At 38.0% G+C, this 14,073-nt stretch overlaps 1 long non-coding RNA gene across 3 annotated transcripts; it reads left to right on the top strand.

Annotated features, from left to right (window-relative positions):
- Positions 1–60: 60 nt before the first annotated feature.
- On the top strand, positions 61–5,190 carry LOC130463709 (uncharacterized). 3 transcript variants are annotated; one of them, XR_008923840.1, is made up of 5 exons: positions 61–552; positions 1,995–2,074; positions 2,551–2,780; positions 2,889–2,945; positions 4,926–5,190. It is a non-coding gene; the product is annotated as an uncharacterized lncRNA (long non-coding RNA). The 3 variants fall into 3 exon arrangements; XR_008923841.1 differs by having other exon boundaries at positions 1,900–2,074; XR_008923839.1 differs by lacking the exon at positions 61–552 and adding an exon at positions 565–1,811 and having other exon boundaries at positions 1,900–2,074.
- Positions 5,191–14,073: the final 8,883 nt, after the last annotated feature.

The following is a 14,073-nucleotide window of genomic DNA, read 5'->3' as shown; positions in this document are numbered from 1 at the left end:
TACGTGTTGCAGCGTACATGTATTTGTTCGGTGCAACAGGTCTGGATAAATTTTTTGTTTGCTTATAATTCATTAACACCAAGCCAGTCGCGTTTCACTTTGAAAAATTTTAGCAAGCTTTCACCTTCTTCCTCCCTTCTTCGATCTTCAATGGGATGCCAAAGAAAAATTTCGATCTTCGGTCTTCTTCGATGGACTACCAGTAATCTTGTCCCGCTCCTCAGCTCTCTTCTTTATTCACCTTCCCCCTTCTTCTTCCCCTCTGCGTTTTGGAACCTGGTCCGACTACCAGCCTGCCGTAATTTTTGCAGACCTAGCTTGCCGGGATTTTACAAGCAGACCTAGCACGACGGCGCCGTTCCCTTCTCTTGTTGAGATTTTTAGAATTAAGTTTAGGAAATTAGGGTTTGTGAATTTGAATTTGGGGATTTTGGAGTTAGGGCTTTTCGTATTGGCGGCAGAGCACCACTCGGAACCACTCCACAGCAGCGGCATGAGTGACTGACGACAACCCGCAGTTGTGGTCGACGGAGCAAGCTAGGTCTATTACAGGTACGCCTTTCACGTTGATTAGATGTTATTTACTCTGCAGCTCTATTGTTGACTTGGTGATGAGGGACTATATTAAAATTGATTGCATTTACTAAATAAGTAATACACCGTCTGATTTAAAGTAGCACAGCCTAATTAGAAGTTTTCTTAAATTTCTCATAGCTTGTACGTTTCAGAGTGTAGGGTATAATAATTAAGTAATTGTTGGTCAGTTTTTAGATTCCTAAACCTTTCATTTAACTTTGAGAATCATTTGAGTAATACAATTGTTTGTGCAAATTGCATTTCAATATGATTTAAAGCAATGTAAAAACTATCATGGGTCCTATGCCTGATGTTTCGTATCTGTCTTAAGTTGAAAACTAGAGGTATACGATTGATACCTAGTGTTGGATGCCTTTAAGGAAAGACTTATGTTAAGAAGTGAAGCGAGCTCTAGACGAGGAGCTCTCATTCCTCTTTAATTTTGTTTTCCTAAAGAGGACTTATCAAGTTGTACTGTGCTGAGTGCAAAACAATATTTTCCTATTTCTAATCTTTCCTGGTCTAATAGTATATCAGCAGGATTAGACATTAGAATAGCATGTATCTAATGTCAATGAAAAATGAAATCTATGTGGACTCTTTAGTTTAATCCTATCTCCATAGCTGCTTGAATATCTCTAGCAAGGACTTACTCCACCCACTTTGCAGCGATTACATCCTCAATTCGAAAACAAAAGCAAAATTAGTATTTAGCTGTTCTTGTCGTTAAAGATAAATTTGAGGATATGGTAGTATTCGGAGATAGATCAATCTCATACACATAAATAGTAAAATTGTTAGAGTTTGTGTTTTTAGTGTTTTTTTTACAAAACGGTTTGTTGTTAGTTTTCAATATTAACATGATTAGTATGCGTTTATGTACATTATACAAACTACATTATGTAAAAGAACTGAAAATTGGCAAATGGGCTGTGTGTGATTGAGTTATTCCATTTCCTATCTGTGGTCTTACATTTCACGCATGTGAGATTGATCAATCTTGGATATTAACATAGACTTTCACTGGAAATAATAGTCATATAAACTAATTGGGGTGTTTAGAAAAATCTGTCAATTTTTCTTAAGATGGTTTTGGTTTATGAATGATTTCCTGTAACACATTACCCGTTCTGATTCTGAGCATGAAGCAAAGTGGTTGTGCGTCAAAGAGACCAGCTATAGTTTTCCTGCACAGCACGCACAAGTGCAAAGAATGGTTACGGCCTTTGCTTGAGGTGGCTATGACTATTAAATGGTGTATTTTACTTGAATTAATCTTGCATTGTTGAGCGCAAGCGTTTTGACTGTTCTCATATATTCCAGGCATACGCCTCACGCGGATATATTGCTGTTGCTATTGATTCACGTTATCATGGTGAACGCACATATAGTCTAACTATATAATTCCCCCCCTCCAGGTTGCATTGCACATTGAGTACCACCACAATATGTTGACATCACACCAGAAAGGGAACCCAAAGGAAGTAATTGTTGGATGGTATGCTCTAACTCAACTCCTGTATTATCTCGGATCCTTCCATTAGGTTGTCATGTCATGTCATATATCTGAAGTAGGGTGGCTATCTATCTGAATATTGCTACATTGTACAGTTTCTAGTTTGCACACAGTGTAAAAGCTGCTTCTGCTGTTAAAGCATCCGATTACGCATATGCTTCTTATGTGGTTTTGACTGTTGGATAGATTTGGAGGATAAGCCTTGCACTTTAATTACTTTGCTGGATAGATTTGGAGGATATGCTTCTTAATCCTTTTGCTTTGGAACTTATACAATCTAAATATATCTTGTAACTTCATGAGTTCTGGTAAATTTTGAATCATAAAAACCTTCAAATTTAGGAATAAATAGTGCTGCCAAGGTCGTGATATTCACAAGCTGGTACATAGCTAATACACGCTTTCCTACCAATTTACTTTGATCTTGGTGTCTCATCTCCCCAATTTTTGTGCTGCAGGTATTCAACCGGATTTGGTGTTACGAGAGGTTCTGCTTTGATCCATGAATTCTACTCCAGAGAGGTTGCAAATCCTTTCCATGTACCAGTGGACACTACATTCAGAAATGGAGAGGCAACCATAAAAGCCTTTGTCTCTGTTAATTTATCTCTTGGAGACCAGTCACTTGCTGCTCAATTTCAGAAAATTCCTGCAGAACTTCGAATGTCAGAAGCAGAGAGGGTTGAATGTAGGCACTTAACCCTAGTTCTCTTGATTAATTAACCCTGCTAAATTTGAAAAATACTCCAGTAGTCTTGTGGGTCCTATATTTTAAGCTCTCAATTGCTTCTTGCAGGTTAGATTGTTGCATCTACATGGGTCTTATCAACTTGATCAACTCATCATGTGTGAGGTAGGACTTTAGTCTGTTGCTCTTCTCTAATATCAGGCCCACTGATCTTATTAATGTTCTCTTATGCTGTTGTAGTGCTTTCCTCAGTTAATTCTTTGGCTCAATGTCTCTATAGTCTTCCTTAATTGTGTTCACTCGATTCAAACTCTTTTTTTTTTTACTATTGTTGTTATGGCAATAGCTATTATTTGAGATTCATGGCTTGCTGGAAGAACTGATTCATATGATTAGTTTTAAGTTTCCAAGACTCAATCCAATCTATTTATGCACATTTGAGACTTGTTTGGTCGTTATAGGTCATATTTAGGCTAAAATAAGGCATTTTCGCTCCCAACTTTGAACTAAAGAACCTAAGGACTCATTTTAAGCATTTTACATGATTAATATGATTAGTTTTAGTTAAAATACTCATTCCAATCTATCTTTGCACTTTTAAGGCTCATTAGGCCGTTATAGGTCATATTTAGGCTAAAATGACATTTTCGCTCCCAACTTTGAACTAATGAACCTAAAAACTCATTTAAAACTTTAATAAATGATTCATATCATTAGTTTTAACTTTCTAAGACTTAATCCAATCTATTTATGCACATTCGAGACTTCTTTGGCCGTTATAGGTCATATTTAGGCTAAAATGACATTTTCGCTCCCAACTTTGAACTAACGAAATTAAGAACTCATTTCAAACTTATTAAATTATTCAAATGAATATTTTTAACTTTTCAAGACTCAATCCGATCTATTTATGCACATTTGAGACTTGTTTGGTCATTATAGGTCGTATTTAGGCTAAAATATGGCATTTTCGCTCCAAACTTTTAACTAAAGAACCTAAGGACTCATTTTAAGCATTTTACATGATTAATATGATTAGTTTTAAGGTTAAAATACTCATTCCAATATGTCTTTGCACTTTTAAGGCTCATTAGGCCGTTATAGGTCATATTTAGGCTAAAATGACATTTTCGCTCCCAACTTTGAACTAACGAACCTAAAAACTCATTTCAAACTTTAATACATGACATTCTTGGTGTTGGGGTCTGTTTATTAGAAAATATTAATATGCATAGTTTTAACTTTCTTAAACTAATATGCATAGTTTTAATATGCATAGGTTTAACTTTCTTAAACTAATTCAAATCTATTTATGCACATTTAAGGCTCATTAGATCGCTATTAGGTCATATTTAGAGCTTAAATGACATTTACGCTCCCAACTTTGAACTAAAGAACCTAAGGACTCATTTTATTATTATTACATGATTAATATGCATAGTATTAACTTTCTAAAACACATTCCAAACTATTTATGCACATTTAAGGCTCATTGGATCGTTATAGGTCATATTTAGAGCTAAAATGACATTTACGCTCCCAACTTTGAACTAAAAAACCTAAGGACTCATTTGATTCTTATTAAATGATTAATATGCATATTTTAAACTTTCTAAAACTCATTCCAATCTATGTATGCACATTTAAGGCTCATTGGGTCGTTATTGGTTATATTTAGAGCTAGAATGACATTTGCACTCCCAACTTTGAACTAAAGAACCTAATGACTCATTTGATTCTTATAAAATGATTAATATGCATTATTTAACTTTCTAAAAATCATTCTAATCTGTGTATGTACATTTAAGGCTCATTGGGTCGTTATAGGTCATATTTAGAGCAAAAATGATATTTACGCTCCCAACTTTGAACTAAAGAACCTATGGACTCATTTTATTCTTATTACATGATTAATATGCATAGTTTGAACTTTATTAAACTCATTCCAATATATTTATGCACATTTAACTGATTTAAGGGTCATTGGATCGTTATAGGCCATATTTAGGCTAAAATGACATTTTCCTTACTCTTGACTCGTATTCTAGACTATTAGGACATTGTCAATAGTTGCTTGAATGTTAAAATGTTATATTTAATTTGCATTTAATCTGATGCTTAATTGAAATTTTTGTTTTTGTAAAGGTCTATACTCTGAGGAATGCGCCTTATGCTAGTGAGGAAATTGATGTGGTTCATGAGCAATGGGCTAGTTTTTTACCAGCAAATATTTATTATTGGCCTGAGCGCGCTTGATCGAGTTGGTTTAGAAGTTATAGAACAATCTTTTATATTAAAATTTATGCGTACGTTGAAATTGGAACATATATTTTAATGTACGTGCACTTTGGTTTCATGTATACAAAACAACAATTATTGTTTTTATATTTGTTATACAGGTTGCGATATTCTATTATTGTTGTGACAGGTTTCTATATTTGGTGCAAGGCACTCTAGGTATCCCTAAACAAAATTAAAATTTTCCCGCCAAAAGTGCTTTATTGCAGCGTACATATATATGTGTACGCTGCAACAAGGGTGTAAAATTTGGCAAAATTTCAGACTTGTTACAGCGTACAAATAAATATACCCTGCAAAAAGTGGAGTTTTTTGCAGCGTACACGACTATGTACGCTGCAACAAGTCGAAAATTTTGCCAATTTTTTGACACTTGTTGCAGCGTACATATATATGTACGGTGCAAAAAAACCACTTTTTGCAGCGAACATTGTACGCTGCAACAAGTTCAGACTTGTTGCAGGCCCCCCCAGTTGCAGCATACAATGTGCTGCAACAGGGGTCTAAAAGCCCGCTGCAAAAAGGGTTTTTTCTACTAGTGACACTTGGTGTGATCCAACGACACAAACTGTTGAACCACCCTCTCAAATGACTGAAACACAACAACCTGAACCCGTTGATCATGAACCTAAACCTAAACCTATAAAATCCTCTAGACCTCATAAACCCCCTTCTTGGATGAGTCAATACCAAAGCCATCTAGCCTACACAAATGACCCAATTCAAAATGTTTCCGAAGTTGTGAGCACAATAAATTCAGTTGTTTCATGTCTCAAATTGCCAAAATCACTAAAGATGTGTACTTTAAAGAGGCCATTTGCACCCCTAAATGGGTGAAAGAAATGAATGAAGAGCTTGAAGCACTAGAGGAGAACGAGACATGGGAAATAACCTCCCTTCCTCCTTGAAAAATAGCTATTGGTTGCAAATGGCTATATAAACTGAAATTTGATAGAGATGGTAGGCTTGAGAGAAATAAGTCAAGGCTTGTTGTAATGGTAAGTAGACAAAAATACGGGATAGATTATGATGAGACCTTCGCTCCAGTAGCTAAGTTAGCAATTGTGAGATCCCTCCTAGTAGTAGCCTCTTTAGAAGGGTGGATTGTTCACCAAATGAATGTTAAGAATGCTTTCTTACATGGTGATTTGAAGGAAACCGTGTACATGAAGCTCCCACCAGGCTACACTCACATTGGAAGCAGAATTAAAGTTCAAGCACAGGGGGAGAAACTGAAAAATACTGCAGACAACACTATGGTGTGCAAACTGAAGAAATCCTTATGTGGCTTGAATCAAGCACCTAGGAAATGTTTTTCCAAGTTAAGCTCCGCCTTGAAAAGTAATGAGTTCATTCAGTTCAGATCAGATGTACTACTTTCACAAAACAAGATGGGAAGAGTTTCACTAGCATTCTCGTATATGTACATGACCTGATTGTAGCCGAAAACAACATGACAACCATAAATGATGCAAAGGCATTCCTGTCCTCTCATTTCTACATGAAGGATAAGGGAGAACTTAAGTTTTTTTTTCTAGGCATAGAGGTGGATAGAAGCAATGAGGGATGTTCCTATCTTAAAAGAAGTATGTCCTAGACCTCCTAAAAGAATATTCTCTCAGTCACTGAAAACCTTTTAAGCTGCTTATGGATAGCCATATAAAGCTGACACATGAAGGTGGAGACATTCTTGTCAACCCTGAACCTTATCAGAAGTTGGTAAAGAAACGTATATACCTCACAATTACTAGGCCCTTCACAGTCCATGTGCTCAGAAAATTCATGCACAAGTCCACTACGATTCATATGCAGGCAGCCATCAGAGTTTTGAGATACCTCTCGGGCTCTCCAGCTCAAGGCATTCTTCTTGCCTCTCATTCCTCTTCTCTCTTTAAAGCATTTTGTGACAGTTATTGGGCCGATTGTCCATCAACAAGGAGATCTGCATCTGGATTTTGCATCTTGCTTGGCGACTCCCCTATCTCGTGGAAGTTAAAAAGACAATCTGTGGTGGCCAGATCATCTGCAGAAGCAGAATACACATCCATGGCACTAACTGTTTGTGAGGTAATGTGGCTTAAGAAACTGCTCAAAGAATTGAGGTTAAAGAACCTAGTGAAGGAAATAATGCCCTTGGTCCAAGTATGCATTCAATGCTAAGTCTAATAGATGCGGTTCAGTATTAATTAATTATACAAGTTAATAATTCAGTAAGATCAAGTGAGCTGTATGCCTAGCTAGAGGCCGCTTCAGTTCAAGTGGAATTAATAATATTAATCCACAACTTACTCTTGACTGAACCCGTAGGGTCACACAAATAGTACGTGAACGGATCAAGTATTTAAGTGAATTAAATACTCCATTTATGGATATTCGGAATCGACGGATTTCGGTTCCAGTTGGAGCTGAAATCGTCAAAAGGCAAATTATGAATACTCCAGAAACGATGATATTGTCGGAAACGGAAATATGGATCGTATCGGAAATATAAATATTATCCAAGTCGTAGATGTTGCCGGAAACGGAAACATGGTACGTATCGGAAAATATTATCGGAAATGGAAATATTGCTGGAATCGAAAATATTGCCAGAAACGAAAATATTGCCGCAATCAGAAATATTATCGGAATCGGAAATAAATTCCGGACTCGGAAATATTAAAATTTTGATCGAAACGGAAACTAATTCCGGAATCGGAAATATTAAATATTGTTCGAATCGGAAATGAATTCCGGAATCGGAAAACGAATCGGAAGCGCGACGTACGAAATAAACATCGGACGAGCTTGCTAGACGCAAGGGCCCAGCACGAAGCCAGGCCCGCGCCTAGCGAAGCCCGCGCAAAGCGAGCAGCAACAAAGCAAGCAGCCTCGACCCACCAAGGCAGGCCCAGCCAAGCGTAAGGCAAGGCCATGCCCAGCCAAGGCAAGGCAGCAGGCTGGCCGCGCCCTCGCATGGGCCGCGTGCCAGCGCTGCTGGGCTGCTTGTGCGTGTGTGTTGTTGTTTTCGTGCAAGCCTCGAATCCGTAGTCATTTAGGATTTGTCCGGTTAGATTGTTTTCCTAAATCCACTAGAGTTAGTCGTTTAATTAAACACCAAAAATATGGGATTAGTTTAAGTATAATTCTAATTGAATTAGTAAACTGAATCCTAGTGGATTTCTAAGTCCGATAATTCCACCCTATAAATAGGTGATGAATAATCACAATTTATATACATCATATTCATAAGTATTCATATAGTTTTAAGATAAAACTAAGCTTAATAATTTGCCAAATATTTTGTAGGGGAATCCAGTTAAACATACATAACATGTGCGGAAAAATCCCCAAAGCCAGGAAACATGTATAAAGCACAGATTAAGCAAACTTACATTCGAAGCGTGTTTTCCCAAGTAATCTGTCAACGAACACGAAAAAAGAACTCCACTTGTCGTTCCTCTACTTGGTTCACCAACACGTTCAGATCCGCCTTGATTATTGTAGCTTAGACAAAGTACAGGATTTTTGCTTTTTGGGAAGAACGATTTTCACAAAGAGAAAACTGAAGAACGTAATATTCAAAATTAGGTTTAGGGTTGGAAAAATGATGTGTACAGTGTGTGTGAAAAATATAATTAACCTAATTATATTTAGTGTAACCGGCCAATTCCAAGGGGCCTTGACCGGCCACACCACACACTCGCACGGACTCCCGCGTACAACCCAAACTGCAGGCCGAAGCCCACAGCGCGCAACCGAGCAGCATGGGCCATGGGCCTCCCTCGCTCGCTGCTGTGCTGCTGCGCGTTAGTGTGCGTGCTGCCACGCCACGCGGGCCGGCTTGCTCGTTTGCTCGCGAGCTCCCTGGCTCGTTGGGCCTTGCGCGCTTGCACGCTCGGCTCGACGGGCCGGCAGCTCCGATGCTCTTCGTATTCGCGACTAATACCTTACGGCTATTATTTATCGTATCGTATACGACGAATCACCGTCGTACGATACGATTATTCGTTTCGCCCAGCTTATGAATATTCGCAATACGATATACGATTCCGACACAAAGTCGTATCGTATAATACGTTTTCCAAAACTAATTCCCGAAAAGCTTAAATGAATTTCCGATTCATTTAATCCGGTGATCTGTTACATGCCATTGTTTTGACCTTCTAGGTTAAGTCAAGATTAAGTTGTGAGCTTAATATTCATTAGAACTTACTGATCGGAAGCGTTGCTCCAGCTAGCTGTTCCGATCACTTGATCTCACTGAATTAATTGTTCGCAATTAATCTAAACCTTGGTATTAGACTTAATGCACCTTGTGTGAAGGACATATTTCCTTCAGTCTCCCACTTGTCATTCAGACAAGTGTGCATTCACATTCCTTTGTCACTTAGTGTTACATACTGAACATAAGGTAAGATCCAAGCCATCCTTAATAGGTCCAGAAGTGTTTCTCGGATCACAGAGCTCAACTGTTAAACTTTTACAGAAGGTTAAGCCTTAACCATTCTGAGCACGGCCATGCATTTTACAGTATCTAACTCTCCGAGAGGCCTTGTTACACAACAACACCATATCCTATCAAAGATAGGAGGACAATCCATTCTTGCAATCTATGAACACTCACTTTTATAGCCTCCTTTTACGGTGCGACATTTAGCTAGCATCAAAGCGAACTAATTCTCAAACGAGCAGACATAATCGCTCATGTTCTGAGGAATGATTCTAATCACCATTAATGAGAACTACTTATGACTTGACTTTAATCTCTTAAAGTGTTCTCATGGTCAATCCGATACAAGATCCAATAAGTATCTATGCAAAAGATTATGACATCCAGTCAAAATAGTTTAAGAAACAGAACCAAAAATCTACTTACAATCACTAGTGGAAAAAACCCCTGTTGTAGCCCCCTTGTTGAGGGGGGCATACATAAGCGCGCCTCAATAGCTACTTAGTCAACGCGGGTCAAATATTTTACTAACAGGTTGAGGCGGGCTTTTGTGGTGTTCGCTTCTACAGAAGCTGTTGAAGGGGGCTTTCTTAGCCCGCCTCAATAGAAAGAAGCTGTTGAAGGGGGATTTTAATTGCCCGCCTCAATAGGGTCTTTCTGTTGAAGGGGGCCTTCATTTGCCCGCCTCAATAGGCACACATTAAATTTAAATCAAAACCACCGCCAAACAGATAAGCTAGCTGCGACATCTCTTCCAAACTGGTCGTCGTACTTCACATCTCTTCCAACGCAAACTCATACCGTGACATTTTTGTATCCGTTGAGAAGATCATCAAGAAAAGCGCCGGAAACTCAATCAAATTTCCGATCAACTCAAGCAATTTTCTTAAGTAAGCTTCAATTTCTTCTTAAATCTGTTTAACTTGTTTTCATTTTTTACAATTTTTGTTTGGATTTACTGTCAAATTTGCGAATCGATGACTAAATTTCTGTAGAAGTTTAGTGGAAATAGAATAGTTTCTTCATATTTGTTTGTAGAAATCTTGACAATTTTTTTATGCTGTTGTTTGAAATCTGCAATTGCGAAAAATTGGGGATTAGGGTTTTTCGGCAATATTTTTGTTCTGTCTATGTTCTTAGTTAGTATACGGTCCTTTAATTTTGGGATGTAATCTAAACCTTAAAAAATGATTGGTGATTAGCGCTTCCTAAACTTCAAATGTTAAACAAGAATTTAGTTTTTCCCCCTTTCCAAGAGGGGTTTTGGTAAATGCAGTGGATTATTGTTTCTATTGTTCTTAATAGATGGAAATTAGATGCATAGAGGCTATCTATTGATGTTCTTCACACTCGGTTCTTCACCGGAGCTTACTGTTATTGGTATGCTTATTCCAGAAGTAAGCTCATACTTCTGTGAAATTTTTGTCTTCATTAAGAGTGAACTTAATTTGGTATTTTGGGATTGTTTAGGGATTAACCGCCCCTTTTGGTAGATGGTAAGAAATCTCAGTAATGTGCATTGATTTACATGATGTAAAGTAGGCATTAGGCAACTAGTTATGTTCTCAATAATATACATATAGTCTTGGACTTAATTATCAAAAAAATGGCTGGATTTCTATGTTTGTTGCATTTTCTTGGTGCAGTGGATTGCTGTCCTTCTGTATCTTCCTTGTGCTTGTTTAATTGAAGTAGCTACAACGAAAGGCGAAGATATTAGAATGATTCTTGCTAGTCAAGTCCATGTTTGTGTAATCTAATTGTATCACTGGATAATTTTCTTGCAGTTCTTGAACATCAGTGAATTGATTCCATTTACTTAACATCAATGACGTAAACAAGGAAACTATCTTGGCAATATACACATAGTTTAGGACTCTATTGTCAAAAATATGCTGTATGTCTTTCTATATCTGCCTTATGCTTGTTTAGTTGAAGTTACCAGAAAGCCAATATATTAGGATTATTCTTGCTAGTTAAGTCCATGTGTGTGTGTGTAATATGATTGTGTTGGTTGATTTCATTGCAGTTCATAAACATCAGTGAACTGATTCTGTCCATGATCTTCTCAACTGGATTATTTACTTCAAGATTTCTTATTGGACCTGTATTGTACTTGAAAGAAGGTAGTCAGAGTTTGAGGATATCGCTAGATTGATCTGATTTTAGCTGAATGAATATGAAGTAAACCGAATTAACCCGAACAGAACCCAATCCAAGTGAATACGTTGCCTTTTTTCTGCTACCCTGTTAGTGTTTCAAAGTGTAGTCTCCCAATTCCGCTAACCTAATGTGCAAATGGGTTTATTTACACTGAATGCGGGTTTCGTAACTAATTTAAAACCTAAACATGAGCATCGCTGGGATCTATTGATTGAGTACTGGAGGATGGTTTTTACTGATATTTTATCTTTGGATAAGATTGCATCATTAGAGAACAAAGATCTTATGCCAAGCTAGTTTATACTTAAATCGATTTTAGTTTATTCCTGTGAAATCTTATGTGAAGCTAATAAATGTTAATGTTGACACATATTCCTGTTTTGTTTGGTTTTAAAATTGAGATGAGGTCTTACCATTTTTCTGATGTATAGTTCTTGTGTCAAAATTAAGAATTTGTGGCTTGATTTATCTAATTCTGTGTAAAACCTTGTGTTATTAGAAATGAGTCGTCGTTGGATGTACGGTGACCATACTATGGTGGAATACTTGAGTGGGGTTGAGGAGTTCCTTAGATGTGCTTTAGCACACCAACGGAATACGAAAGCCGCAAAGATCTATTGTCCTTGCCGTGATTGTAACAATGTAAGGCGGTTAGGTGATATTGATGAAATTGAGGATCATTTATTTCGTCGTGGGTTTAAGCAAGATTACCATGTCTGGTTTTGGCATGGTGAGAAAATACTTGATCGTCCAAGTTCTAGTGTGAATGAATTTGATGTTCTGGCAGAGAGTGATGAGAGTGATGAGAGTGATTCTGATATTTCTGAGAATAATGAGATGGATGATGATGAGCAAGAAGATAATGAAATAAATGAAATGATGGATGCGGTGAAAGATCACTTGAATGGACGACCTCACATACTCGAGCAGGTATTAAAGGCTGCTGAGACGCCTTTGTACCCTGGGTGTACAAAATTCAAATTGTTAGAATGTGTGGCATCACTTTCCAACTTGAAAGCGGAGAGTGGTTGGACCGAAGAAAGTTTCACGAAATTATTGAAACGACTAGGTCTTTGGTTTCCCGATGGCAATGACATTCCCACCTCTGCCTATTATGCCAACAAATTGACGAATCCCTTAGGCTTAGAGGCCGTCAAGATAGATGCTTGCCCAAATGATTGTATTCTTTACAGAAAAGAGTATGAAAATTTGGATAAGTGTCCAACGTGTTCTATGTCGCGTTACAAGCGTAAAGGGGCCAATTCAGCTAAGAGGGGACCGCCCGCCAAGGTATTGTGGTATCTTCCGATCATACCTAGGTTTGAGCGCTTGTTCTCCGTAAAGAAGAATGCTAAGTATCTGAGGTGGCATGCGGAAGGGAGGAAGAAAGATGAATTCCTTAGACATCCGGCTGATTCTCCTCAATGGAGAACTATTGATAAGAAGTATCCTGAATTTGGCAAGGAGGTTAGAAATCTGAGACTTGCTCTATGTACAGATGGGATGAATCCATACGGCTCTCTGAGTAGTCAGCATAGCACTTGGCCGGTTCTTCTTGCAATTTACAATCTTCCTCCATGGTTGTGTATGAAACGCAAGTATATCATGTTGTCACTCCTCATCTCAGGGCCTAAGCAGCCAGGACATGATATAGATGTGTATCTCGCTCCACTCATAGATGATTTGAAATTGTTGTGGAATGAAGGTGTTCCAATGTTCGATGCTCACACCAACTCAAACTTTACATTGCGGGCAATGGTTTTCTGTACCATAAATGATTTTCCGGCCTATGGAAACTTGTCTGGGTACAAAACCAAAGGAGAACAAGCATGCCCTATATGTGAAGAGGACATGAAGCCCACACGGTTGGATCATATTAAGAAAAATATCTACCCAGATTTCAGGAAGCACCTTAGTCGATATCATCCTTATCGTAAGAAGAAGAAGGAATTCAATGGGTTCACCGAGGAAGGAGTAGCTCGTAGACCTTTGACAGGATCACAAGTTTATGAACGTATCAAAAATGTTGAAACCAAATACGGTAAGTGCTTCAAGTCCAAGTCTAAAAAGGGTGTTTTATGGAAGAAAGTGTCTCCATTATGGGATCTTTCCTACTGGAAAGATTTGTCGGTTAGGCATTGTCTCGATGTAATGCACATTGAGAAAAATGTGTGTGATGCTATCATCGGGACTTTGCTAAACATACCAGGAAAGACCAAGGACAATGAGAATGTGCGGAAAGATATGAAAAAGAAGAATATTCGACCAGATTTGTGGCCTGTTAAAAAAAAGGATGGTACAAAGACCTTTCTGCCTCCAGCGTGTTACACAATGTCGAGAAAGGAGAAGAAGAAGTTTTGTGAGTGCTTACATGGCATTAAGGTTCCCTCGGGATATTCG

Source organism: Spinacia oleracea, chromosome 6 (genome assembly GCF_020520425.1).
Source record: "Spinacia oleracea cultivar Varoflay chromosome 6, BTI_SOV_V1, whole genome shotgun sequence".
Lineage (NCBI taxonomy): Eukaryota > Viridiplantae > Streptophyta > Magnoliopsida > Caryophyllales > Amaranthaceae > Spinacia > Spinacia oleracea.
This window is presented reverse-complemented; position numbering and strand designations above follow the sequence as displayed.